Source organism: Xyrauchen texanus, chromosome 14 (genome assembly GCF_025860055.1).
Source record: "Xyrauchen texanus isolate HMW12.3.18 chromosome 14, RBS_HiC_50CHRs, whole genome shotgun sequence".
Classification (NCBI taxonomy): domain Eukaryota; kingdom Metazoa; phylum Chordata; class Actinopteri; order Cypriniformes; family Catostomidae; genus Xyrauchen; species Xyrauchen texanus.
Genome location: NC_068289.1, coordinates 46704882 through 46729730, shown reverse-complemented (window position 1 = coordinate 46729730; position 24849 = coordinate 46704882). Strand labels below are relative to the sequence as shown.

Below are 24849 nucleotides of genomic sequence, written 5' to 3'. Positions count from 1 at the left end.
ATTTCCCAATTAATGTCATGTTTCTTGTTGTTTTTCAACAAGTAATTAGGTTGCTCTGAATTACTGGCATACACCCCATTGTCTATGTAACCCGGACACACACACACAAGACGAGACAGTCACAATGTAACGAACAACTGCTTTATTAAATAAGAGCAGGCAAAGGTACAGTGGGGAAAATCCAGAAGGAGAGTCGTCGAGGGAAGCGTAAAGTCGGGGCCGGGGAATCAGGATAAGACAAAGGGGCAAATCTACAGATAGAGTAGTCGTGGAAAGCGTAGGGTCAAAAAGCCGGGTAATCAGAATCAGAAATAACAAGAGGGTAGAAGACAGGAAAACAGTTAACAACTAGGGAGCTGGCAAGCTAAGAGGAACGAATCACAGGGGGGTCAAAACTAGACGAGACTAGCGGGGGGCAAAACACGGGAATCTAAATACAATAACCAACACCCATGAAACGGAAGTGCTGGGTATTTATAGGGGAAGGTGCAGGTGTAACTAATGTGTGGGGATCGGAAGCGCGTGAGTGCAGGTGAAATTAATGTGTGGGGATTGGAAGCGCGTGAGTGCAGGTGGTCATAATGTTCAGGCTGATGCGCGTGAGAAGCAAGCATGAGTCAGAGGGGGGAGATAGTTTACGAGCTAGAGATCGTAATGGCAAAACCGGGCGTGGAAGCCCGAGGGAGGAAACAGAGCGTACGAGCTCAAGGGGGCGGAGCGAGGAAGCGGGAAGCGAGCACGCTCGCGGAGTGCATGTGTGCGTGCTCGTAGACGCGGAGATGGGGCAGAGGAGCGGGGTTCGTGACAGTCTAATACACTAACTCAAATTGATGCTTGTTATTCAAATTAAATGGTTGTTTAAGACATTGATCTGATTTTAAAAGTATGTAGCTATTGTGTTTTCAGCTGCGTATACAAAATATAAACATAAAAGTACTTGGGGATAATTGTAGGCCTATTTATTTATTGCCAGTCAAAACTATTTTTTAATGCATTTGGTTTGCAACTTTGTTTTGTAATAATTTCAGTATTTGCTGACAAGCCAAAACATACACAATATATAAAGTGTATATGTCAATGACATGAAGTTATTTGAAAATACATTACAAATGTAAATCAATTACAGACAATGACTTCACCACTTCTATAGTTTAGAAATATGAATGAATGAAAAATCTTTTTTTTTGTTTTAGTTTTTTTGTGGGGCTTAATGTGAGAAAATGCCTAGTGTAGTGTAACTGTCTAGAGATTGCAAGAAAAATCTATTAATAGTTAAATGGTAAATGTCATATACAGTATATACTGTAGATTATTTTTAAATTGATATTAAAGAAAAAACAGTGACACAGTTTTGTTTTAAAACAGTATCAATCTTTGAAAATCATAGAATCAAATGTGAATTGAAGGTGTAAGGAAAATTAAAAAAATGTAAAACTAATTTTATTTTATTTTATTTTATGGTTATACACCACTTAACATTTCTTAGAAATTGACACCAAAGTTTTTTTTTTCAACTAGATTTTTAAAACATTCTCTTCATTATCTTTGGCATACTTCATTATATTTGTCATTTACCCAATTACAAAATGAGTTCTGTCTATACAAAATTAATTGATTGATTGATTGATTGATCTCTTCAACTGGCTAACAATAAGCATTTGTTCTTAATTGCTGAACAGAAGGCCAAGAGTTTATAAATGATAAAAGCTGTTAAAGTAATGTGAGTCTCATGTTCACTAAATCTTACAAATGATATAATATATATAATCAGAAAGATGTTTGTATTTAGTTTCTTAACAGTAATATTATATTGTAGATTTAAGAATCAAGACATGATTATGCAAATTATGTTACATTCACGTGTATGGTAATGTCTGTATTTTGAACAGGGTTTCACAGCAGAAAATGAAAAGAGGTGGTAAAGTCATTTATGCTTGTGTTGGTGAAATGCTTTTAAAGGGTCCATGCTAAGCTCCTCTGCCTGGTGTTTGTGTAAGTGACAGCGCCTCACAGTCCTGTCAGACTGTTTTTGCACATAAGCAGTTCTCTTAACATTATGCTTACTGCTTCTTGACTTGTTTTGTTCCTATGTAAGCCCTCCGCACTTGGCCGGCTCCATTCGCTGTGCATGGTCTACTGAAATTGCAGCTAGCATATTCAATTCTCCTCAACTTTTCAAACTGACATTCAAAGCATCTTTTCATGAGAAACCAAGGATCCAAACTCTCTCACACAGTGACACGCGCATAATTTTCATTGCAGTTCAAAAGATGCTTTCTTCAATGTTTTCTTTTCTTTCCTCTCTCTCTCTCTCTCTCTCTCTCTCGTTGTAAAGTTGCATACAGTTAGCAATAGTTTTATTTACATTTTGGGAGAATTTACACTTGATGGATAGGTCTGTTTCACAAATATATAATCTTTTACCTCAAGAGTTGCTTTGTGTCTGTAATTAAAATATGCTCTGTAACATCAAAAAAGCATCAAATTATATTTTGCTGTCTATCATTCTTCTTATTTACCATTTTATGGCTTTTCTTGTTCTATTCATTTAAAGGGAAAGCTCACCCAAAAATGAAAATTCTCATACTTTACCCACCCTCATGCTATCTCATATGTGTATGACTCTTTCTTCTACTGAGCACAAATATTTTTTGAAGAAAATATTTAGCTCTGTAGGTCCATGTAATGAAGTGAATGGTGGCCAGAATTCAAAAAGCATGTAAAGGCAGCTTAAAGTAATTAATATGATTCCAGTTGTTAAATCCATGTCTTCAGAATATGATAGGTGTGGGTGAGATACAGAACAATATTTAAGTCCTTTTTTACTATAAATCTTGACTTTCACTTTCACATTCTTCTACTTTGTTTTTGGTGATTCAAATCCTTTGTGAATATTGCCACCTACTGGGCAGAAAGGAGAATTCATAGTAAAAAAGGACTTAAACATTTACCTGTTTTCACCAACTCCTATCATATAGCTTCAGAATAGGGCTGCGCGATTCTTGCTAAAATGTGAATCACGATTTTTCTCCATGGGAATTGAGATCACGATTCTCTTACACGATTCTCATTTTTTTCAAACAAAATTTATTGCACTCAAGTACAAAAAAAACAACAACAACAAAACACAGGACATTCAGTATAATAAAGTGCAGCAGGAGTAACAAAACATTTTCTCCTTTCTTTATTTTAGACCCCTTAAAGTGAATAAGCTTTATGTTGTTGAACATAAGAAAACATTAACATATACAGTAATAAATAAAAAATAACTAAATAGAACCTGTGCTTTTTGCTCCAATTGGCACAGAACCTTAAAGGTTCTTGGCCAAGAACACTAACCTATCAACATTGTGAGGTTTCAGGGAGGAACGCTGGCATGTTACAATGTTCCCCCTGTGCTGAAAACCCTTTCTGATGGGGAACTTGTAGCAGTGATACAGAGGTATTTCCTTGCCAGCACAGACAGTTTTGGATATTGTCCCTTGTGTTCTTTCCACCAGATTATGGGGTCATCTTCAGCTGTCAATGTTTCTTGTGAGCAGATATGAGCCTAGCTCCATGTCAACATCATTCTCTTGAGAAGCATCAGATGGTGCTGCTGCCTCATTGCCCTTTGCTGCTTTTAAAAAACAACCTAAGGTCTTTCTCTTCTTTTCTACGGGGGCAGCGAAGGCTGGCGCTGGGGTCAGTTGTGGGGGACTTTGCTGGAAAAGAGAAAAGATCACATAAAAATCTTAATATTTTACACTTGTTAACACAAGTAACATCTCAGCAGTTAAAAGCTATGGTGGGTTAGCTAAATCCAATTTCAATTATTTGCAGCTGTAAACAATGTAGCCTAATGTAAATTTATTACTCTGTGAAAATAAATATCTTGAATCATGTAAAGATATACTTACCATACCAATGCTAGTCATCTCATTCTTCAGTCTGTCCTTGACACTGACTTTGTTGTCCTCGCTGACATAGTTCAGTTTAAAACGTGGATCCAATACTGTGGCTATGTCGAGCAGCTCCTGAGTGTGTGGATCACTATACTTTTCTTTAAGGTAATGCAGGATTTTCGACTTAATTGATCGTGCAAGACCTGTATCATCTTCCTGCACTGCCATCATTGTCTCAAAAAGGTGGAGGACCGGCTTGACTGAGGAGATAGTAACATACTGCTCTCCTGACAGAGCATCAGTAAAGTCTGCCAGTGGGGTGAGTGTCTTGTTGATCACTTCAAGGACTTCGATATCCTGCCAGGTTGGTGTCAGGTGTCTAGCCTTCCGGTCAGCAGAGAGAACATGTCCAATAGCAGTTTGCTGTTCAAGGACCCTCTGGACCATAGCTTGTCGGGATCCCCATCTTGTTGGGCACTCCGTTTTAAGCTGGTGTTCAGGCAGGTTGAGCTCCTTTTGGGCAATAGCAAGCTCCCTCCTCCGCTTCCAACTATGGCTGAAGTAGGCCACAAGCTTTTTACAAAGACCCACAGCACGGTCAATCCGGGAATCTTTCATTGCATTCTCTATAAATAAAAATATGCTTTATCAACTCTGCAGTAAATTAATTTAACATTCCATAAATTTTCTTGCATTAAATGTAAAAATGGCTGTATCAATATTATGGCAAACATAAAGCAGGATCAACTTAATTGTGTGTGCTTCTATTTAAAATTGATTAAAAAAAATGTTTTAAAGTATAAGTAATTAGTTAAAAGGCACATTTAAAATGTAAAAACATACAATACAATCCTCAATGTTCATTTAAGCCTCAGAATAAAAATGGGCATTTATACTTTTATTTTTTCTGCTTATGTCTGGTTAATTTATAAATAAATTAGGACTGCACAATAAATCTAAATGCAATCGCGATTAGGCAAATGCTGCAATTGTCATGCGCATCTTGTCAGTAAATGCTGCTCCATCTGAAAGCTGGTGATGGAGATTTACTGCTGATTACAGAATCTTCTTTACTGACAAAATGTGCATGACAATTGCATTAGACCAGTGGTTTTCAATCCACAAACTTAGACAGTGTAGTCCTAAATAGTACCTTGTGTTCTTATTTTAATTCTGTTTTTTTGTCATATGTTGTTGTTTTTTTATTTTAAAAAAAATGTACATAAAGACACATTTTTCTGATTTAAATTAAAATATGAAAATTATGAAAATGAAAATATGAAAATGTTTAATACACAGCTCACCTATAGCCAGATGTAGCCTATGGCCAAAACATTGAAGCCTTGTCCACTTGTTCAGGGAGGCTGCTTTTACAATGTTTGCTCCACTGTCTGTGGTGATGCACACCATTTTGTCCTCTTCCAAACTCCAGGAGTTGAGACTGTCCTTTAGTCCCTGTGCCAGTTCCTCGCCAGTGTGATCAGCAGGGAAGAACGTCGTCTGTAGACAGCGGCTCCTCATGTTGAAGTCATTCGTTATGAAATGCACTGTCAAGCTTAAATACGGCTCCATGGTTCGGCTTGACCATAGGTCTGTTTTTGCCTCGAAGTACTGCATATTTTGCAGTTCTTCCTCGACTGTAATTCGACACTGGGTGTATAGACCTGGAAGTGCAATGGATGAAAAATAGTTGCGAGAGGGCAACGAGTAGCGCTTGTCCAAAGTCTTTATCATTGCCTTAAATCCCTCGTTTTGAACCGTGTTGATTGGAGCCATGTCTTTAGCTAAATGATAAGTGATGGCGTTTGTTATCTCTTTGTGCCGCTGGGAACTTGGAGGGTATGGCGATGCTCCGTACAACGTCTGAGTTATGGAAGTTTGCGTGGTTTGGCGGCTGGTATTTTGAGATGTGGCTCCCTTGTCTTTCATGGCTAACTCGTACTGTATTTTGTGGTGACGTTTGAGGTGATTGTATAGATTAGTGGTATTACCTTGTGGTGCTGCGACGATGCAAAAGCACTGCTTGCAAATTATAACTCTTTGCGCATCGTCTTCAGGTTTAAATCCGAAAAAGTTCCACACGGTGGAATGTGCTCCTTTTTCTGTACCAATGTTGTTACATCCTCACTCTCACCGTCGCCACCAGGATTTTCCACACTGGGGTTCATTTTTACCTCTTACCGCTACAAATCCACCAAGTAAACTGACTTTTACCGTTTAGATCTGCCGCCTTGTTACACGTCAGTGTAAACAGCGGAACGTTGCCAATGAGGGAGAGGAGAGAAGTGATTGAGATTGAGCGTGACCAATAACGCGCGAATGCAGCATGATGTAAATACAGGGAAATATACGAATCGCCATCATTAAGAAATGAGATCGCATTTATGTTTGAATCGAGATCGTGATTTTTTTTTCGATTAATCGTGCAGCCCTACTTCAGAATATATGGATTTAACCACTGAAGTCATATAATTACTTTTATGCTGCCTTTACGAGCTTTTTGGACCTTCAAAGTTCTGGCCACCATTCGTTGCATCAGTGAGTAAATTATAAGATCATTTTCATTTTTGGGTGAACTATACCTTTAAGTCTAGTTGACATATTGTCCTGGGCCATGTGATGAGGCCTATCCTCCATAGTATAGCCCAGTGGTTTTCAAGTGGTGAATCGTGACCTAAAAATGTATTGCATGTCACACTGAATACAGCAACAGTAAGTCAAAAGATCTTCAGCAGAAATCGGTCTGTGCTTACTGAAATTCAAACTACTGCCATGAGTGTGTGAAATGTCCACAGAGTGACACCAAAAGTGAGGTTTATTGTTGTTGTAAATGATGTAATGCAGTCAACAGAAATGCATATTTAATTAACTCTACACCCTAACCCAAACCCCAAACCTAAATGTAAACGTAAAGGGAAAAGTAATCCTCCGACTCATAACTGATTATGTGAATGTGGTTAATTCCTGGTTTCCATGGGACCATTATCTGAGACTGCACTTGGAATACCTTTTTTTGTGGCACTACTGACTACTGTGCATAGATGAAAATATGTCTAATGGGAGCCGGTGCTTGTCAGAAACTCGGTAGAATGGGGTCATGTTAGGGTACAGGAGCATTCGCAAGCAACATTTCGACTTCCCATGTAATCATGTTGTGCAAGTCTGGTCTGATAGGATCATGATCAGCAGGGAAAAAACAATAACCATATAATCATGCATAATCAGGCAAAAAAATGTGTAGGGTACTGAAAATACTTCTCATCTTATTTGTTTGTGAGGTTAAAGGCCATTCAATCAATTTGTATGATATTTTGGCACAAATTCACCTGTCATGCCCTCATCCTTGAAAACATAAACAAAACTATAAAATGTAAAAGAATATACAACCTAGATGATATGCCCACTTGATGTGCAATGTAAAGTCTGGGTCCTGAAGTAAACCCAGTTGTAGAACCACTGTTATAGCTTAATCCATCAGACATCAGTGGGTAAAGTTTTGTCTCGGGCCCTGTGAATTTAACCGACGGCCATGGTTTAAATAAATTGAGACATTTGATTGATTAGGCCTGCATTACAGAGAGATTCCTTTGCAAATCAATGACTGCCTCCATATAAGCGGTAATGAAATCGCAAACCGGCAGAACGGACCTGACTTTTCTTTCAATGACAGAGTTAAGAGTCTGCACTTTCTGTAAAAGCCCTGTCTTTCTCCAATTAACGTCTCCATCAAAATGTCATTTGATTCTAAAATTGTTCAGCAAGTGAAGTGTCTTAGTTTTTTTAATGTATTTATTTATTAGTAAATTAAAGCAATGAAATGCTTAAACACATTTCAATAGCACTTTTTTGTGCTGCACTAGCTTTATTGCCCTCTGAGTGCCCACAAAGATTTACTTATTTGATTAATGCATTAGGTGATTTTACAGTATTTAGCAAAGCATGGACACGCTTAATTTATAAGCCCCCGGCTAAATGAAAATGGAAAAATATCCACCTTTCTCTCAGGCTTGATATTACGTTTTTGAAGCACAATGTTGAAAGGGCTGTAATTCATTATTAATGCTCACAATATAAATAGTTTAGATCTTATTAATATTTCATTTATGGTAGAATTTTTTTTTTGAGTGACTGCTACAGTATTGGAAAAGTTGTAAATATATTATAAAGGCTGTTCATCTGAAATAGTGCCAACAGGAAAAACATAATACATAGTACATTTGACATATGTGTTTGTCTTTGATGTAATTTCACAACATTTACAGCTTCACTTATTGAATCTGAGTGTAGAAAATGCAGCCATGTTACAAGCACAGTTCACCCAAAAATAAACAATTCTGTCACAATTTACTCAACCTGATGTTGTTCCAAATCCATATGGCTTTTTTCTTTCTTTCTTTCTTTCATAAACTACACAAGGGGACATTATTCAGAATGTTAGGGACTGACAGCCTCAGTCCCCATTCACTTTCATTGCAGATTTTTCCAAACAATGAAAGTGAATGGTGACTGAGGCCAACATTCTGCCTAACATCTCCTTTTGTGTTCCACAGAAGAAAGAACCCATCATATGGTTGGAAAAACATGAGGGTGAGTAAATGATGCCATTTTTTGTCATTGAAGTATGCATCTGCGTCATAGAAGCATCTGTGTCCAATAGTATGTGTAAGAAATTGCAGGATTCCAAAGAGTAAACCACGTTTTATTTTGAAACGACAATTTAAACATTTTAACGATCAAGCCTTTTTGCAAGATATTTATAACAGTGATTTATATGTTGTTTCACAGATACCTGATGTCGATATAGCATGGGAGTATTTTAAATGTACTTTTTTGACTATATGTGACAAACATGCACCTTTTAAAAGGTTTAGAGTAAGAAGTAGAGATAATCCCTGGTTTAATGAGTCAATATCTTTACTTATAAAAAAAAGAGATGAGGCATGGGCTAAAGCAAAGAAAACAAATAATAATATGGACTGGGTAAATTATAGGACAATAAGAAATAATTGTACAAAATTGGTAAAAAAATCTAAATGTAATTATTACATAAAAATGATAAATGAAAATTTGAACAATCCGACTAATTTCTGGAAGTTGACTAAATCTGTTTGTGGTAAAAAAAACCTCCACCAGTCTGCCGGATTGTTTGAAATTAAATGAGAGTGTAATCCAGGACAAAGAAAATATTGTAAAAGCCTTTAATAGCCATTTTATCTCTGCTGATTTAATATCAGATTTTGGTAATTTAAAGGAACATAACATAGAAGGCAATGTGGAAAACGTTTCATGTCATTCCCAGCGGTTCACTCTTACTCCTATTTTAGCTACACAAGTTTATAAAGCCTTATCAAACTTGGATTGCAAAAAATCAGCGGGTCTGATAAAATAGAGCCTTATTTTTTAAAAATTTCTGCAGATCTTATAACAGAGCCCATCACTTCTATTTTAAATTTAAGTTTAAATTCTAATGTTATTCCCCGTGCATGGAAATCAGCTATGATTCTACCTTTGTTAAAAGGTGGTGATCCATCAGAGATGAATAACTATCGTCCAATTTCAAGGTTGTCGGTGATGGCAAAAGTATTTGAATCTTTTGTAAATGATCAAGTAAAACAGTTTTTAACTGAAAATAAAATTTTGAATGAATTCCAATCAGGCTTTAGATCAGGTCACAGTACTATAACAGCAGCCATGCTGGTTACAAATGATATTATTGAATGTTTGGATAGTAAACAGCATTGTGCAGCCTTATTTGTAGATCTCTCCAAAGCATTTGATTCTGTAGATCATAAACTTTTGTTGCAGAGACTTAGTTGTGTGGGTTTTAGTGAAACAGCTCTAAATTGGTTTAAAAACTACTTATCAGAAAGAACTCAGTGTGTCTCAGTTGAAAATTTTACTTCAGCAGAACAAACAATTAAAAAAGGTGTCCCACAGGGCTCTGTTTTAGCACCAATTTTATTTTCTATTTATATCAATGACCTAGGTTATGGGATAACTCCAGCTAGAATTCATCTATATGCTGATGACACAATCATTTATACAGTAGCACACTCTCTGAATCAAGCCATAGAGCTTCTGCAAGATTCTTTTCGGTCTTTGCAACTGTCATTGTCAAGTTTGAAACTGGTTTTAAACACGTAAAAAACTAATTATATGCTTTTCACCCGTTGTTCCATCAACACAGATCGCTCGATTTTAAGTTTACAGGGGACTGTATAGAAAGAGTAAATTGTTATAAATACTTAGTCATATGGTTGGATGAAAAATTAGGTTTTAATGTACATATTGAAAATCTCTTGAAAAAGCTTAGACCAAAACTGGGTTTCCTCTTTCGTTTAAAGAAATGTTTTCCTTTTGAAGCAAGAAAGAGAATTATTCAAAGCTGTTTCCTATCAGTATTGGATTACGGTGATGTGATTTATATGCATGCAGGTTCATCGTCGCTAAAAAGATTGGATTGTGTTTACCATGCTGCCTTACGCTTTGTGACGAGTGCCTCCTCACGCACTCATCATTGTACTTTATATGAATTGGTGGGTTGGACTTCTTTGTTTCAAAGGAGAAAAATACACATGTTGATGTTTATTGCTAAGGCATTGTTAGGCAAATTACCAATTTATATCTGTCGTCTATTATCTTATTGTATTTGTAATTATAGCACTAGATCTAGTGCAAAACTGCTTTTAAAGGTTCCTAGAGTACGTTCAGAGCTTGGTAAAACTGCCTTTTCTTCCTATGCCCCTGGTTATGGAATGAGCTGCAGAGTATAATAATGATACAAACTCTCCCTCTTTAAACGGTTTTAAAAATCTCTTATTGACCAATTTAAAGGAAACATGTGCATGTTTTGTAAAGTAACTTTTGTTGCCATTTTATGAGTGCTGGGTTACATTCTATGTACGATTTTTTGTTTGTATTGTATATGTGAAACTTTTTGTGCTGCCATTTTGGCCAGGACTCCCTGGAAGAAGAGATTTTTATCTCAATGGGACTATCCTGGTAAAATAAAGGATAATAATGGCGAGAAGGTGCCTACACTATTAACCCTTACTGTAGTTTATAGTGTAAATAAATTTAAAATGTCTAGTAAATTACTATAATATACATAATAATACATTATTTAACTGTAATATGCATTGCATCATGGGTTATTTCTGTGACGTCACTCATTAATAACAGTAAATAACTTTTTATCTAATTAATACAGTAACAAACTGTAACTAAATACAGCAAATTACTGTAGATTTATATCGTTGCGAAACCCACGTATTTGCCTGAGGGGTGTACGTCTTTCCTCTTTTTTTAAATGAACAAACACGCACACAGATCTCTAAGCAGTTCTAGAGGAAAAATGCATAATCAGCGTGTGGTGTTACACTCAGTTTAGAAAGGAGTACAATACTTTCAGTGTTTTAAAATGCATCTTGTGACCCACACGCTCACTTTTGCGTTGTACTCCATCTCGCCGTTTTGGGCACAAGAGTGCATCTTGTGTGAACAGCCACACAGTTAAAGGAGATTTTGGGAAATATTGGATGTGATGACTTCATGACTTTAATATTAACACTGATCATATATTATTTTCTTTGAGTGTTCACTTGATCCTTATGGCCCTGCACTGACTAAGGATGACTTCTCCTTCAATCTGTATACATTTTTATCCATGTTACATTTTTAATTGCTGTATATGTTGTGTAGTCTTTTACTTAAAGGAATAGTTCACCCAAAAATGAATATTCTCTCATCGTTTACTCACCCTCATGCCACCTCAGATGTGTTTGACTTTCTTTCTTCTGCTGAACACAAACCAAGTTTTTTAGAAATATTGTTCAGCTCTGTAGGCTCAGCTCTATACAATGCAAGTGAATGGTGACCAGAACTTTGAATGTCCAAAAAATACATAAAGGCATCCTGACTGCCTTTTTGTGCTTTTTGGAAATTCAAACCTCTGGTCACCATTCACATGCATTGTGTGGACCTTCAGAGCTGAGATATTTTTCTAAAAATCTTTGTTTGTGTTCAGCAGAAGAAAGAAAGTCATACACATCTGGGATGATATGAGGGTGAGTAAATGATAAGAGATTGAATTAATGTTTTACTATGGTATATAGAATTACTGTATGTCATGATCCAGTTCCCCATTTCTTGTCATGCTCCGTTAAAAAAATACAAATATACTAATGTGTTTTTGTTATTTTTAATTATAAATTGTATATAATAATAATAATAATAATAATAAACATTTTAAAAAAGTAAGTATGGGATATTTACAGTTAGTTACTGTGCAATTTTATATTTGTACAGAAATATTCAGCTACCAGTTTTAGTAATCAGTAAATTACTGTACACAACAATTGCAGTAGCTTACCATTATCAGGTTTTTACAGTTACTAGCTGGCAACACTGTTGCCAGTATGTCACTGTAGAAAAACCATGGTAAGGTCTAACAGTGTAGTGTGACTGTGGTTGGCTCTGAGCCATGTGTCTTAAAGAGATAACACCTGTTTTTTATATCTTTTGAGTGCCGTTGCTGCCACAACTTCATCACAACAATGTGCTTTAATCTCACTGACATGTATTCTCCATCACAGCAGGACAGTCCTTGACGTGGCATCAGGTGATTATCTGTAAACGTCGGGACCCTGAGAGAAGAGAAAATGGCAGGGCTAAAGAAAGTGAAGGAAGGAATATTAGCTTTTAGAAATCATTAAACATTAATACAGTCTGATTTGTATGTCGTGCCCTTGCTCTGAATTTCAGTCTTCATTATAGAAATTTTATCTCGGGGAACTGCTGACGTAGCTCCATGTCAAACAGATTGTGAGCACCTTTAGAGAAACTGATTAACGGCAGGTTTGCACAAACACTCGGTCTGATCACTCAAGACCGAAGGGTTTTTTATCTGCATCAAAAAACCCACAAATAAATCAGCCAAATTTTGGACCACTTGAGGACTGTAGGGTGTTTGAATTTAGCAAATATTAACAATTCTTTCTTCTAATAATACATTAAATTGTCTTTTAATTTACTTTAAATAGGTAGGCCTATCCGGTTCTTTTTTTTTTTTTTTCAAAATGGTCGTCAAACATCAAAGTTATTGAGTGTTACACTGTATTGATGTGCTTTATTTGGCCAGTAGAGGGCAGTATTCCCCATTAGACCAAAATGCCACACCAAAAACTTTGTTTCCGTTTTGATTAAGAGTTTTTGATGTAGCTTATAGGTCTAATTGTAAACCTTCTATGCAATGGCTTCGTGCCTTAGAAAATATCTTAGGCCAAATACTTACATCTAGTTATATGTTTCATCCTATGTTAATAAGACACAAACTATAGTTTGTATTGTTTGTTCTTTGTGAGGTGTTCACACGACGTGTTCTTCCGCTGGGTAAGACAGTTTATTTGCGCATTAATACAGAACGTGAAATCACCTGTGTGTGTTTATAGACATTTCTCAACGGCTTCAAACGCCAATCACTATTTAGAGTCGGGGAACTCTGGACCCCACTCAACCAGCCCACTATACCTAATTGAACTGTTGCCTGCTGGCTCACGCTACAGAGCTCTGAGCACCAGAAACGTATGATCCCATTTATCTGTCTTCTTGTTTTATTTGTGCACTGGAAGCTTCTTTCACCAAGAACATTTCCTCGTATGTGGAAGCATACTTGGCAATAAAGCTAATTCTGATTCTGATATACTGTGAGAGCTTTGGAAAGCTGAAAGGTGTGGGGCTGAATAATAAAGTTGATTCAGAACCCACCTTTTGAGTAATTTTTAGGAAATTCATTTTGAAGCGATTTTACAGCATGACTATCACACTTGTTTTCACTTCGAAGTGCCCTTCGGAGGCTAATTTAGCCCGTTTGGAACGCAGGTGGAATTGATGTCTTACAATTGGCAATTATTTGATGTAAACATTTCTGTGCCAAACAAGGCCAGCAAACACATTCATCACACACTCATTTAAAACTGTACTTTGTTGAACAGTACAAAAGAACACCATTAGAGGGAGCTCTTTACACACACACACACACACACACACACACACACACACACACACACACACACACACACACAAAGAAGTTAATTTGCCCTCACTGAAAAACGTCTCGTTATCTTTTTGTAGGAATTTCTCATTGCTTGACGTGGAAGCTTGGATTTGACAGTGCAATCATATACGTAAGAAATAACCCTCATCACATTACTATGTGTCAGAAAGTCTAAACAATGTCAACAACTTAGTTTTATTCAGCTTGCTTTGTGTTGTAGCTATATAGTATATGGTATGTATTGTGAAATGTGTACAAAAAAAGAAATAAGAAAAGAAAAAACTTTTTGCAAAGTTATAATACTAATATTAAAGATGCAATAACAATACTATTATTATTATTTCCCTCTCTTTCTTTGCAGAATCTTGGTTGGATGAAAAGAAGAAAACCTTTAAATATATTTTTTTAAACAAACCTCTTTTACAGAGTTAAAGTGACGAGTTGCTAAGGTAGTGAATGCATTTCTTTAATTTAAAATTAAATTGGTGAATCATGAATTTCTTAAATGTTTTCTTAAATTCCCTTGTCTTAAGGTGAATTACACTGGACAGACAAAATTCTCTCAAGTATTCTGGAAGTGTGACAGCACGTGGTCACATGACCTGGAAGGGAAAACCCAAGAGACTTCTGGGATCCCTCTCTGGTTAGTGATCCAATTTTATAAATACAGGATAAAGACAATTGATAGAACCTATAAATATTACTTTCAGAGCTATACAAACACATATAGGTAACAATTTACAATAAGGTTCCATTTGTTTGCATTAGTTCATTGTTTGCATGAACTGACAATTAATAATTATTTTACAGCAATAATTAAGCTTGATTAATGTTAATTTCAACATATAGTAAAACATTTTAAAAATCAAATGTAGTATTTGTTAACAATAGTTTATGCACTATGAACTAACAATGAACAATTGTATTTTTATTGACTAACATTAGCAAAGATTAATACATTCTGTTCATATATATATATATATATATATATATATATATATATATATATATGGAAGTTTTATTTTATTAAAAATAAAATCTGCAAGGGGTATTTTGCCCAAAATGTAAATTCCATCATAATTTACTCACCTTCATTTCATTCTAAACTCAAAATACTTTCTTTATACCATGTAACAAAAAATTAATATTAGACTAAATGTTAGGGACTGACCTCCTCAGTCACTGTTCACTTTCATTGCATCTTTTTTTTTCCTCTCCATACAATGAAAGTGAATAGAAACTAAACATGTCAACATTCTGCCAAACATCTCAGTTTGTGTTCCATGGAAGAAACAAAGTCATACTTGTCTGGGATGACATGAGGGTGAGTAAATGACAACAGTATTCATTTTTGGGAGAACTTACCTTTATCGAGAAGCTGATGCTTTTGGCATTTCTCTGTGCAATGTTCCTGATGAAGGATTCAGTTAACCGTAAGGTAAGTAAATCAGCACACATATGGCTTGTGTGATTTCACCCGTGCTCTTGAGGCAAACCCCCTTTAACTACACAGAGACCCTGATGTGGAGAAGGTGCAATTAATGGCAGCTTCACATGACTGGCAAACATGGCTTAAACTGACATGACGACACAGTGTGTTGTTTTGATTTCCCCTTCTGCCAGCAGAATGGGCCAGTTATCAACCTGGAAAGAAGTCTAAAGGCTGATGAACTGATCCGCACAGCGACACAGCTGCGCTCTCTTCCCCTATTTGTCTGTCCAATCTCTCCATATGTCCTGAGATCCGCAACTTTCTGCAACTCTGGTGAGTACGGTCTTTTTTTAGTGCCCTTTCTCTGTATTTATGTCTGTTGCAACCCTTCTATTCCTTTTAATCTTGATAAACTGGTTTCTGTAGGTTCCTCTTAGGCCTGTTTCCCATTTTTGAGATGGAATATGAAATTATGGGAAGTAGTATGTACTTTTGTGTTGACAATGGATCGATGAATCTGTATTAATTCTGCTGAAAGCTTTCGCTGAATGGTGTAGGCCTTAAAGTGTGTGGGATTATGTATTTGCTCAAGTCATGAATAGGTTATGCTCCAAAATACATTATGGTAGATTTTTATGGCATCATAGGCATGCTACCAATGTGGAAGCTGTTTCAGTGGGGTTGGGTTAGGGTGCCAAGTAATACTAATTATGCTGCCTTTTAAGATACATTATTTTGGCCATATTTTAGCACATTATTGCATGTATCCTTAAAAAAAAAAAAAAAAAAACCATTCAAGATCCATCTTTGCATGTTAAAATTATAAATATAATTCATAATTAAAAATAGATTTCACCCAATAGTTGTATGTGCTATGTATTTTTATGCTCATGAGAGTACTGAGTTGGTAGTTTAGCACTATTTTGTGATGTACTGGGTTGCTGCCTATGTAGAGTGTTCCAAATCGTTCACTTTTCAGGTTCCATTTCAGTTAGAATGCTACCTTATGGTGCATTCAAGTCATGTCAGAATTACTGTAATTCAGGGATGCCCCACTGACCGGGCCAATGGGGCCAGGGGCCAGTGCCCAGGGGCCCTGTACTACCAGGAGATCCCTGGGCATTAAGGTTGCACGATCCAGTTTGGCAATACCCCCTCTTGAAAACCCATCAACAATGAAAACAACCCCCCCCCCCCCATTTGGAGGGGGTCCTTGGAGATAATTGGCCCCAGGGCCCTTGCAAGTCATAATCCGTCCATGCTTTAATTACAAGATTCCGACCTGTAAAAAGGTTTCACGTCTTCGTAGAACTTTTAATTAAAAGTTGTAAACTCTACATTCTATGAAAGCTCCGACTTGACATGTAAAAAGAACCAATATGACAGCATTAACACATATTTTTGTTTTATATGACATTTTATAAATCCATTGTTTCCTGTAGTTCATTCTTTGTTCCTAAATATTTAGCGAAAACATATATAGGTTAATTAATTTAGTGATACATATTTTTCTGTTTTTAACAAAAAGCAGTTTTGCCGTTATGAGTATTGCCATAGAGTTGCCATCTTGTAACTACAGTAATTCCGACACGACGTGAATGCAGCATTAGGCCACACTCATTTGAATGCATTTTCCTCCACCAATAATGGAGCATTTTGAAAATGTTCTCCATTACCACATACATTAGAAAACAATACTTAGGGTAAACATAAAGTACTTGCATACTAAGTATACTAAGTAAACTAAAAATTAAGTTTTTAAACTTTATAGGAGCTTTACATAAACTAATGCTGAAACAGAAAATTATTCTGTAATGTCTGTAATGGCTTAAAGTCCTTATTGAGTGGTTTAAATGAAAATGTGATTGAAAATCATGCTTTAAAAATGGTTTGTCTTTAGGCCCAAGTGAGCAAGCCAAAGGTGAAGGCAACTGTGGCAATGAACTGTGGCAAAACTCCATTAGATAAATTTGAATAATTTTGTATCTATTACTCACCCACATGCCATCTGAGATGTGAATGACTTTATTTCCTCTGCAGAACACAAACAGAGATTTTTAAAATATTATCTCAGGTCTGTTGGTCCATTAAATGCAAGTGTATGGTGGTCAGAAATCTGAAGGTCTAAAAAGCTGCATCAAATGAATACATATGACCCCAGTGGTTAAATACATATCTTCAGAAGCCATGTGATAAGTGTGGGTGAGAAACAGATACATATTTAAAGGGTTAGTTCACCCTAAAATGAAAGTCCATACAGTGCTAGATAATGGGTGCCATTGACTGCTAGCTATTTGATGGTCCAAAAGGCAAATTTAGGCAGCATAAATCCACACAATACCAGTTGATCAATTAATGTCTCCTGAAGCAAATCGATAGGTTTGTGTAAAAAAGAAATCGATGATTAAAATGTTATTAACTTCTTGCCAGTGGTCGACGTATCAGTGACGTAAGCGCAATGGCACATTCACCCGAGAAGTCGGAAGCACGTGCTTTGTATACTGCAGAGGAACGAACGTCATGTGATAGTTAGGTCATTTCAAACAGCAATACATTGGGTATTGGGTGAAGCAATGCTTTAAAATTTAAAATGTTTTAATTATCAATTTACACCAACCTATTTATTTGCTTTAGAAGACATTCATTGATCGACTGGATTCATGTGGATTACTTTTATGCTGCCTAAATTTTCCTTTTGGACCATCAAATTGCCAGTAGTCTAATGGCTCCCATTGTCTTGCATTGTATGGACAAAAAGAGCTGAAATGTGCTTATAAAAATCTTCACATTGGTTCTGCTGAAGAAGAAAAGTCATACACATTTTTTTTATCCATTTCTTACCCACCACTACGCTTTTGAAGATATGGATTTAACCACTGGAGTCTTATGGATTACTTTTATGCTGTTTTTATCTGCCTTTTGAACCTTCAGTTCCCTATCAAAAAGCTACACTTTGATGCTGCGCTGAATTAACTCTTTGGGAACGTCTTTAGGAGTGACCAGCTGTGAATATGTGTGCAACACGTCAATGAAATTGACTAGAATTAATAGCCTCTGTAGGTGACATCATTGGATGCACCTGTAGCAGGGCTATAAATAGATGTGCCACAGGTGCATTGTCATATCTTTTGTCTTCAGATCATTCTGTGTGTGTTGTGCTTCTTGACTGTCAGAAATTTCTACTTTCCTCTGTTAAGAGTTAGAATTGTTAGGCAGTGCGAAGAAACCTTTCTTCTCTTTCTTTAAAAAAAGAAGAAAAAGAATGACTGATAAACAAAGCAAGCGGTGTGTGTTCCCATGTTTAAGCTCTATGACTGAAATGGACACACACCAGTTTTGTTTTGTGTGTTTGGGTGAAGAGCATGCTGCTCTTGCTTTGTGGCGGGGCGGGTGCAAGCATTGCGATTTGTTTACAGTCAAAATGCTTCGCACTCGTCTCGCTTACTTCCAAGAGCCAGCACCCACTCTTTCATTGTGGGGCTCTCACATAGATCTGGCTGAGGAGCGAGAGACGGGTCCTTCCCTATTGCTTGCTCTCTCTCCCCAGATCCAGCTGATCCTTCTCGTAAACCTGAAGTGCGCTTCGGCCCCTCTTCGGTTCACAAGAGGGACGCTGAACCTCTGAACATTCCACGCACAATAATAAAGCGGCTGAGGAATTACTCGACTGTGGTCAGACTACAGTTAGACTGGCCACGCGAACAAGAGAACCCCAAACGCTCCAAACTAGAAGACCTATTTCTGTCATAATGTACTAGAAGACCTATTCCACCCAGCCCTGCCCCGGTCCTTCTAGAAGGGAGTCTCAAAAACAAAGCAAGGCGAGTCGTGCTCCCCCGCGTAGAGACTGGGGGCCAGCTCGTCGCCCTCAGCAGCCCCCAAAGCAAGACCTCAGGGCAGTCATTTCTAAGAAGAAAAAAACCTGACGGTCTTGCACCCAGCCTCGGGTCGGGGCGCGTGAAGCATTCACCTGTACCTTACCGATACCCCCACAAAACCTCTCCAGTCCTGCCACCTCTGGTGTTTCGGGATTTAGAGGTTTCCAGCAAAATGTTGGGTGTTCTGTTGCTTCCTGCCTTAGTCCACTACACGGAATACTCGACATCCCCTCAACAGGAAGTGTCAAAATTGATTCCCATCTTAGAGAACCTGGCAGCGTGGAATCTACTGCCAGGTGTTTCTATGTGGGTTCTAAGAACAGTAGAAAAAGGCTACACAATTCAATTTGATCGCCGTCTTCCACATTTCAATGGTGTGGTCTCCACTACCGTGAAACCGGAACAAGCATGTCTACTGTGGAAAGAACTGCAAAATATCTTGGTCAAAGTGGCCATAGAACATGTTCCCCGTCCAGAGAAAGAGTCAGGTTATTACAGCAGATACTTCCTGGTTCCCAAGAAGGGTGGGGGTTTGCGTCTGATTTTAGACCTTCGAGGCTTGAATCACTCAATCAGGGTGTTCAATTTCAAGATGCTAACTGTCAACGATTGGTTGGTCACGATCGATCTCATGGATGCATATTTTCATATAGAAATTCTGCCACACACAGGAAGTTCCTGAGGTTCGCTTTCGGGGCCGAAGCTTTCCAATATCGGGTTCTTCCATTCGGCCTAGCCCTATCAACCTGCACATTCACGAAATGCATGGATGCAGCACTGGGTCCTTTACGACTCCGGGGCATCCGCATTCTGAATTACATAGATGACTGGCTTATACTAGCACAGTCACAAGAACTCATCTGGTTTCTCTGGGTCTGAGACTCAACGTCAAAAAGAGCGTTCACTCTCCCACTCAGGAAATTACCAATCTGGGCATTGTATGGAATTTGATCATGATGCGGGCACAATTGTCTCCCGCTTGAATCGTGTCCATTCAGAACACCCTGAGCAAAGTCAGGCTAGGCCAAAGTTGCACTGTTCGTCAGTATCAATAAATATTAGGTCTCATCGCATCTGCGTCCTCGGTGATCCCTTTGGGCCTTCTGCACATGAGACCATTTCAGTTGTGGCTCAAAGCCAGGGGATTTCATCCAAGGGCCAGTCCCCTAAGGCAGATAAGGGTTACGTGCTTCACGCTTCGTACCCTTTCTATGTGGTTCAGACCCCGGTTCCTCACTTTGGGTCCCACTCTAGGTGTGTCTTGCCATTGCAAATTGCTAACGACAGACAACTCCCTGATGGGCTGGAGTGCGGTCTTAAGTGGTCTTCCAGCTCAAGGGGAATGGGAGGGTCATCAGCTCGATTGGCACATCAACTGCCTTGAGTTGATCGGTATTTCTGGCTCTGAAATACTTCCTCCAGTGTTTGAGAGGCTGCCATGTCCTGGTGCGGGTGGATAACACAGCAGTAGTCTCTTACATAAACCATCAAGGAGGTCTACGTTTATGCCAGCTCAACAGACTGGCACTGCAGATACTCCTTTGGGCCCAGGGCGAGCTCCTGTCAATCAGAGCAGTTTATATCCCTGGATGCCTGAATGTGGGAGCAGATTTACTGTCCAGACACAAAATACCGATGGGGGAGTGGAAACTCCACCCCGAGGTAGTGGAACAAATCTGGGTGAGGTTTTACACAGCCGAAGTGGACCACTTCACCTGCAGTGCACATAATGCGGATCCAGTTAATTGCCAGATTGCTTCAGTTCTGGACTTTCTGCAGGAAAATTATCAGCAGGCACATGCCCCGCCACTCTCAGGGTTTACGTGGCAGCTCTATCGGCTTGCCATGCCCTGATTGACGGGATGCCGTTGGGGAGACATCCTCTGCTCGCTCGCTTCGTTCGTGGAGCCATATGGTTGAGACCTCCTGCAAGGACCAGGATCCCTTCATGGGACTTAGCAATAGTTATTGAGGGTCTGGTTGAGACCCCCTTTGAACCTCTAGAGTCAGCGTCTGATAAACTTCTGACTCTCAAGATAGTTATTCTTATGGCAATTAATCACAATCCAAGAATTGGAGATCTACAGGCTCTGTCTGTCTTGCCATTCTGCATAGATTTGGCCCCAGGAATGGCTTAAGCAATTTTGCACCCTCATCTTGACTACCTGCCTATGGTTCCTTTCTCGACCGTATATCCAGTCACTCTCGAAGCCTACTGCTCCCCGCCATTTACAATGCCGGAGCATGAAAGACTTCACGGACTGTGTCCAGTCCGTGCCCTTCAGACTTATGTCCACTGCACTAGCTAGTGGCGTAAGTCAGGGAAATGATCCTTTTGCTATGGGGTCACAACAAAGGGGTGGCCGCCACCAAGCAAACCATGTCGCATTGGGTGAGGGATGCTATTGCCCTGGCCTACGAGGCACGTGGTCAAGCTTCGTCAGTAGGTCTAAAGTTTTGGCCAGAGGTGTCTCTCTGCAGCATGTTTGTAATGCTCCGGGCTGGTCCTCTGTGCATACATTAATAAGATTCTATAGTTTGGATGTTCATGCGACTCTGGGCTCTAACATCCTTGAGTCAACATCACAAGCTCATGTCTGAGACCTCTCGCGCTCTTGTGAGTACAACTACACAACCATAAGGGGTCCGGACACCCACAGTGCAGCAGCGTGGGTATTCTCGTTCCCAAAGCACTAAATCAACGCCTGATAAAAGCGGAACGAGATGCTGCGCTTCATTGCCACACTGAGGATGCACCAGGACTGCTCTTCAGACAAAATACCTGATCATGCACCTGTGGCGCATCTATTTATAGCCCTGCTACAGGTGTATCCAATGATGTCACCAGCAGAGGCTATAAATTCTAGTCAATTTCATTGATGTGTTGAGCACACATTCACAGCTTGTCACTCCTAAAGACGTTCCCAATGCGCTAAATCAGCGCAGCATCTCATTCAGCATTTATCAGGGAACAGGTGTTACATTTAAGTAACCCGAGATGATTTCTGGCTACCATTCACTTGCATTGAAAGTACAGACAGACCTAAGATGTCTTCTAAAAATATTTATTTGCATTTTGTAGAAGAAAGAAATTCATAAAATCTGGAATGGCATGAGGGTGGGTAAATGATGAGAGATTTTTCATTTTTGGGTGTATACTGACAAACTGAGTAGATGGTGGGCAATGTTTAAAACTAAAGGACAATGACTGAACTGTAAGATTAAGTGTCCTTAAAGTCCACCCCGAATTGACTGTGGAAGTGCAAGTAGATGCACTGCCTTTTTATGTGAATGATGAAGGCTATAGTTGGCATTCATTTACTGTCTATATATTCCATTTTAAGAGAATGTAATCCATCCTATGACCAGTATGATGTTGTGAGAGGTCTGCGAGGCGGGATTTGAAGTCAGGATGGAATCTTGTGGCAGTTAATTTCTGGTAAAGTCCAGGAAGTGCAGGAAGTGGCCAGTGAAGAATCCCTTGTTTTATGTTATATTACATACATTATGTTTTGAAACAGAGCCAACAAGTTGAAGCTCCGATAGATTTTTCAGATTGAAGACTCCCCAATCATTTGCAGCAGTATGGGACAATATGACATTGATCAATTTTGCTGGTTTGATGTGACACTTTCTTGCTGACTGTGCTTCCAGTTTCAGTAGGGCCTGGTTGGCTCTGATTGAGTGGGTGTAGTTGAAACTAGGCTAACTGTAGAAATTAATATCAATGGTGCTGGTAAGCGCATGTGTGATTTTCATTTGTCACCATGGGTAGTTCCAGAGGTTTCCAGAATGCATTCCTACCTGCACTCGACATTGCATCATTGTCCTGTCTCGGACACCTTAGAGGGAACTCTTAAGGGAGCTTTTGTCCTTTACATCACAAGTAGTTTTGCCACAGTAGCTTTTGCTTAAGGGCGATCAGCACTGGGACTGCACGACTGTGCATTAAAAATAACTTGCATGATGCGACAAGAACTTGTGTCATACGTTGGCTCCTGAGGAACAGAGAGGGTAGGTGGCGAAAGGGGAGGTCAAAGCTTTGTCACAACTTGATGGATGAGCTTACCCAGCCAGGTTGCTCTTAGATGTTTAGAAATTATATGGCTTGTATGGTAGGCCAGCACTCAAAGCAGATGAAAGTGGAGCGATTTTAACAAGTGCTGGCATTACATGACCAGAGCTATTCAGATGTCCTGATCACTTTAGTTTACTGTGATGAAACATGTTAAAAATATTCCTATTCATTATATGGATCACGTGTACACCTACATACTCATGTGATTATCTAATCAGCCAATTGTGTGGCAGCAGTGCAGTGCATAAAACCATGCAGACACAGGTCAGGAGCTATGCCATCAGTTACGCTCCTGCAGCTCCGTGCACATTTAGAGAGAATCTCTAGACACTTTATAAAACAATAATAATACAAATAAAATAAAAAACACTTCACTCAGCGCTGCTGCGGCATCGCGTTATTAGCTTGAAAAAGTTTTGTTTCAAAAGCCTACTCATTGTACTGGCAACCATACATGTCATCACTTATTTTAAATTGGCATACGGCATATTCCTGTGTATTCCCTAGAAAAGCCTCAGTTAATGTTCACATCAACCATCAGAATGGGGAACAATTTATCTCAGTGATGTAGACCGTGGAATTATTATTGGTGCCAGGTGGGCTGGTTTGAGTATTTCTGTAACTGTTGATCTCCTGGGATTGTCACGCACAACAGTCTCTAGTATTTACTCCGAATGGTGCCAAAAACTAAAAACATCTATTTAGCGGCAGTTATGTATGTACAGTACTGTGTAAAAGTTTTAGGCACTTGAGAAAAATGTTGCATAGTTAGGAAGTCTTCAAATATAATGCCATAAATAGTTTTCATTTATCAATTAATGTAATACAAATCCAGTAACATTAAAAAAGCTAAATCAATATTTGGTGTGACCACCTTTGCCTTTAAAACAGCACAAATTCTACAACTGGAAGTTTTTTTGGTTGTTGGGAGATAGGATGTTCCAAGCTTCTTGGAGAATTCGACACAATTCTTCCATCTATTTAGGCTGCTCAATTACTTCTGTCTCTTCTTGTAATCCCAGACTGACTCGATGTTCAGTGGGGGGGCTCTGTTGGGGCGATGCCATCTGTTGCAGGGCTCCCTTCTGCTCTACATTATTCTATTTGCAAAAGGAATGTTTGGGAGTCTAAAATGTATATTTCCTATTGACACACTAAAGCTGAAGATATAAATAACCATCTTAATTTTTGTGAAACATCTTATGTGCCTAAGATTTTGCACATTACTGTATGTCTCTTTCACAGCTCTATGCTCTGTAAACTCTAGCCTATCAGAATTGCTGTCTGCCTGAAAATCATTTTGCATGCTCAGGTTTGCTGACATGTAAGGAGGGTGGGATTTTGTTGTTAAAGGTATGGGACCTTGAAAATGGCTGAAATTGCTTACAGTACCTTAGGGTTAGCAAGGTATAAAAACACGTACAAGATCAACAAATGTAAGATTTAGTGACAATGCAGCACTAGCCCAATTAGGCAAGTGACAGTTCCGTGAAATGGCCTGATACTGTGTCATGGCCAAAATG

The 24849-nt window shown here is 38.5% G+C and overlaps 1 protein-coding gene across 12 annotated transcripts in view; it reads left to right on the top strand.

The window, feature by feature from the left end:
* pcbp3 (poly(rC) binding protein 3) overlaps window positions 1-24849 on the top strand; it is a 102884-nt gene that overhangs the window by 23509 nt on the left and 54526 nt on the right. For all 12 annotated transcript variants that reach the window (XR_007972022.1, XR_007972023.1, XM_052142857.1 and 9 more), the window contains 4 exons: window positions 14016-14068; window positions 14300-14387; window positions 14472-14581; window positions 15565-15703. The gene's annotated coding sequence lies outside the window, so the exon portion shown is untranslated. The remainder of the gene's footprint in view (window positions 1-14015; window positions 14069-14299; window positions 14388-14471; window positions 14582-15564; window positions 15704-24849) is intronic.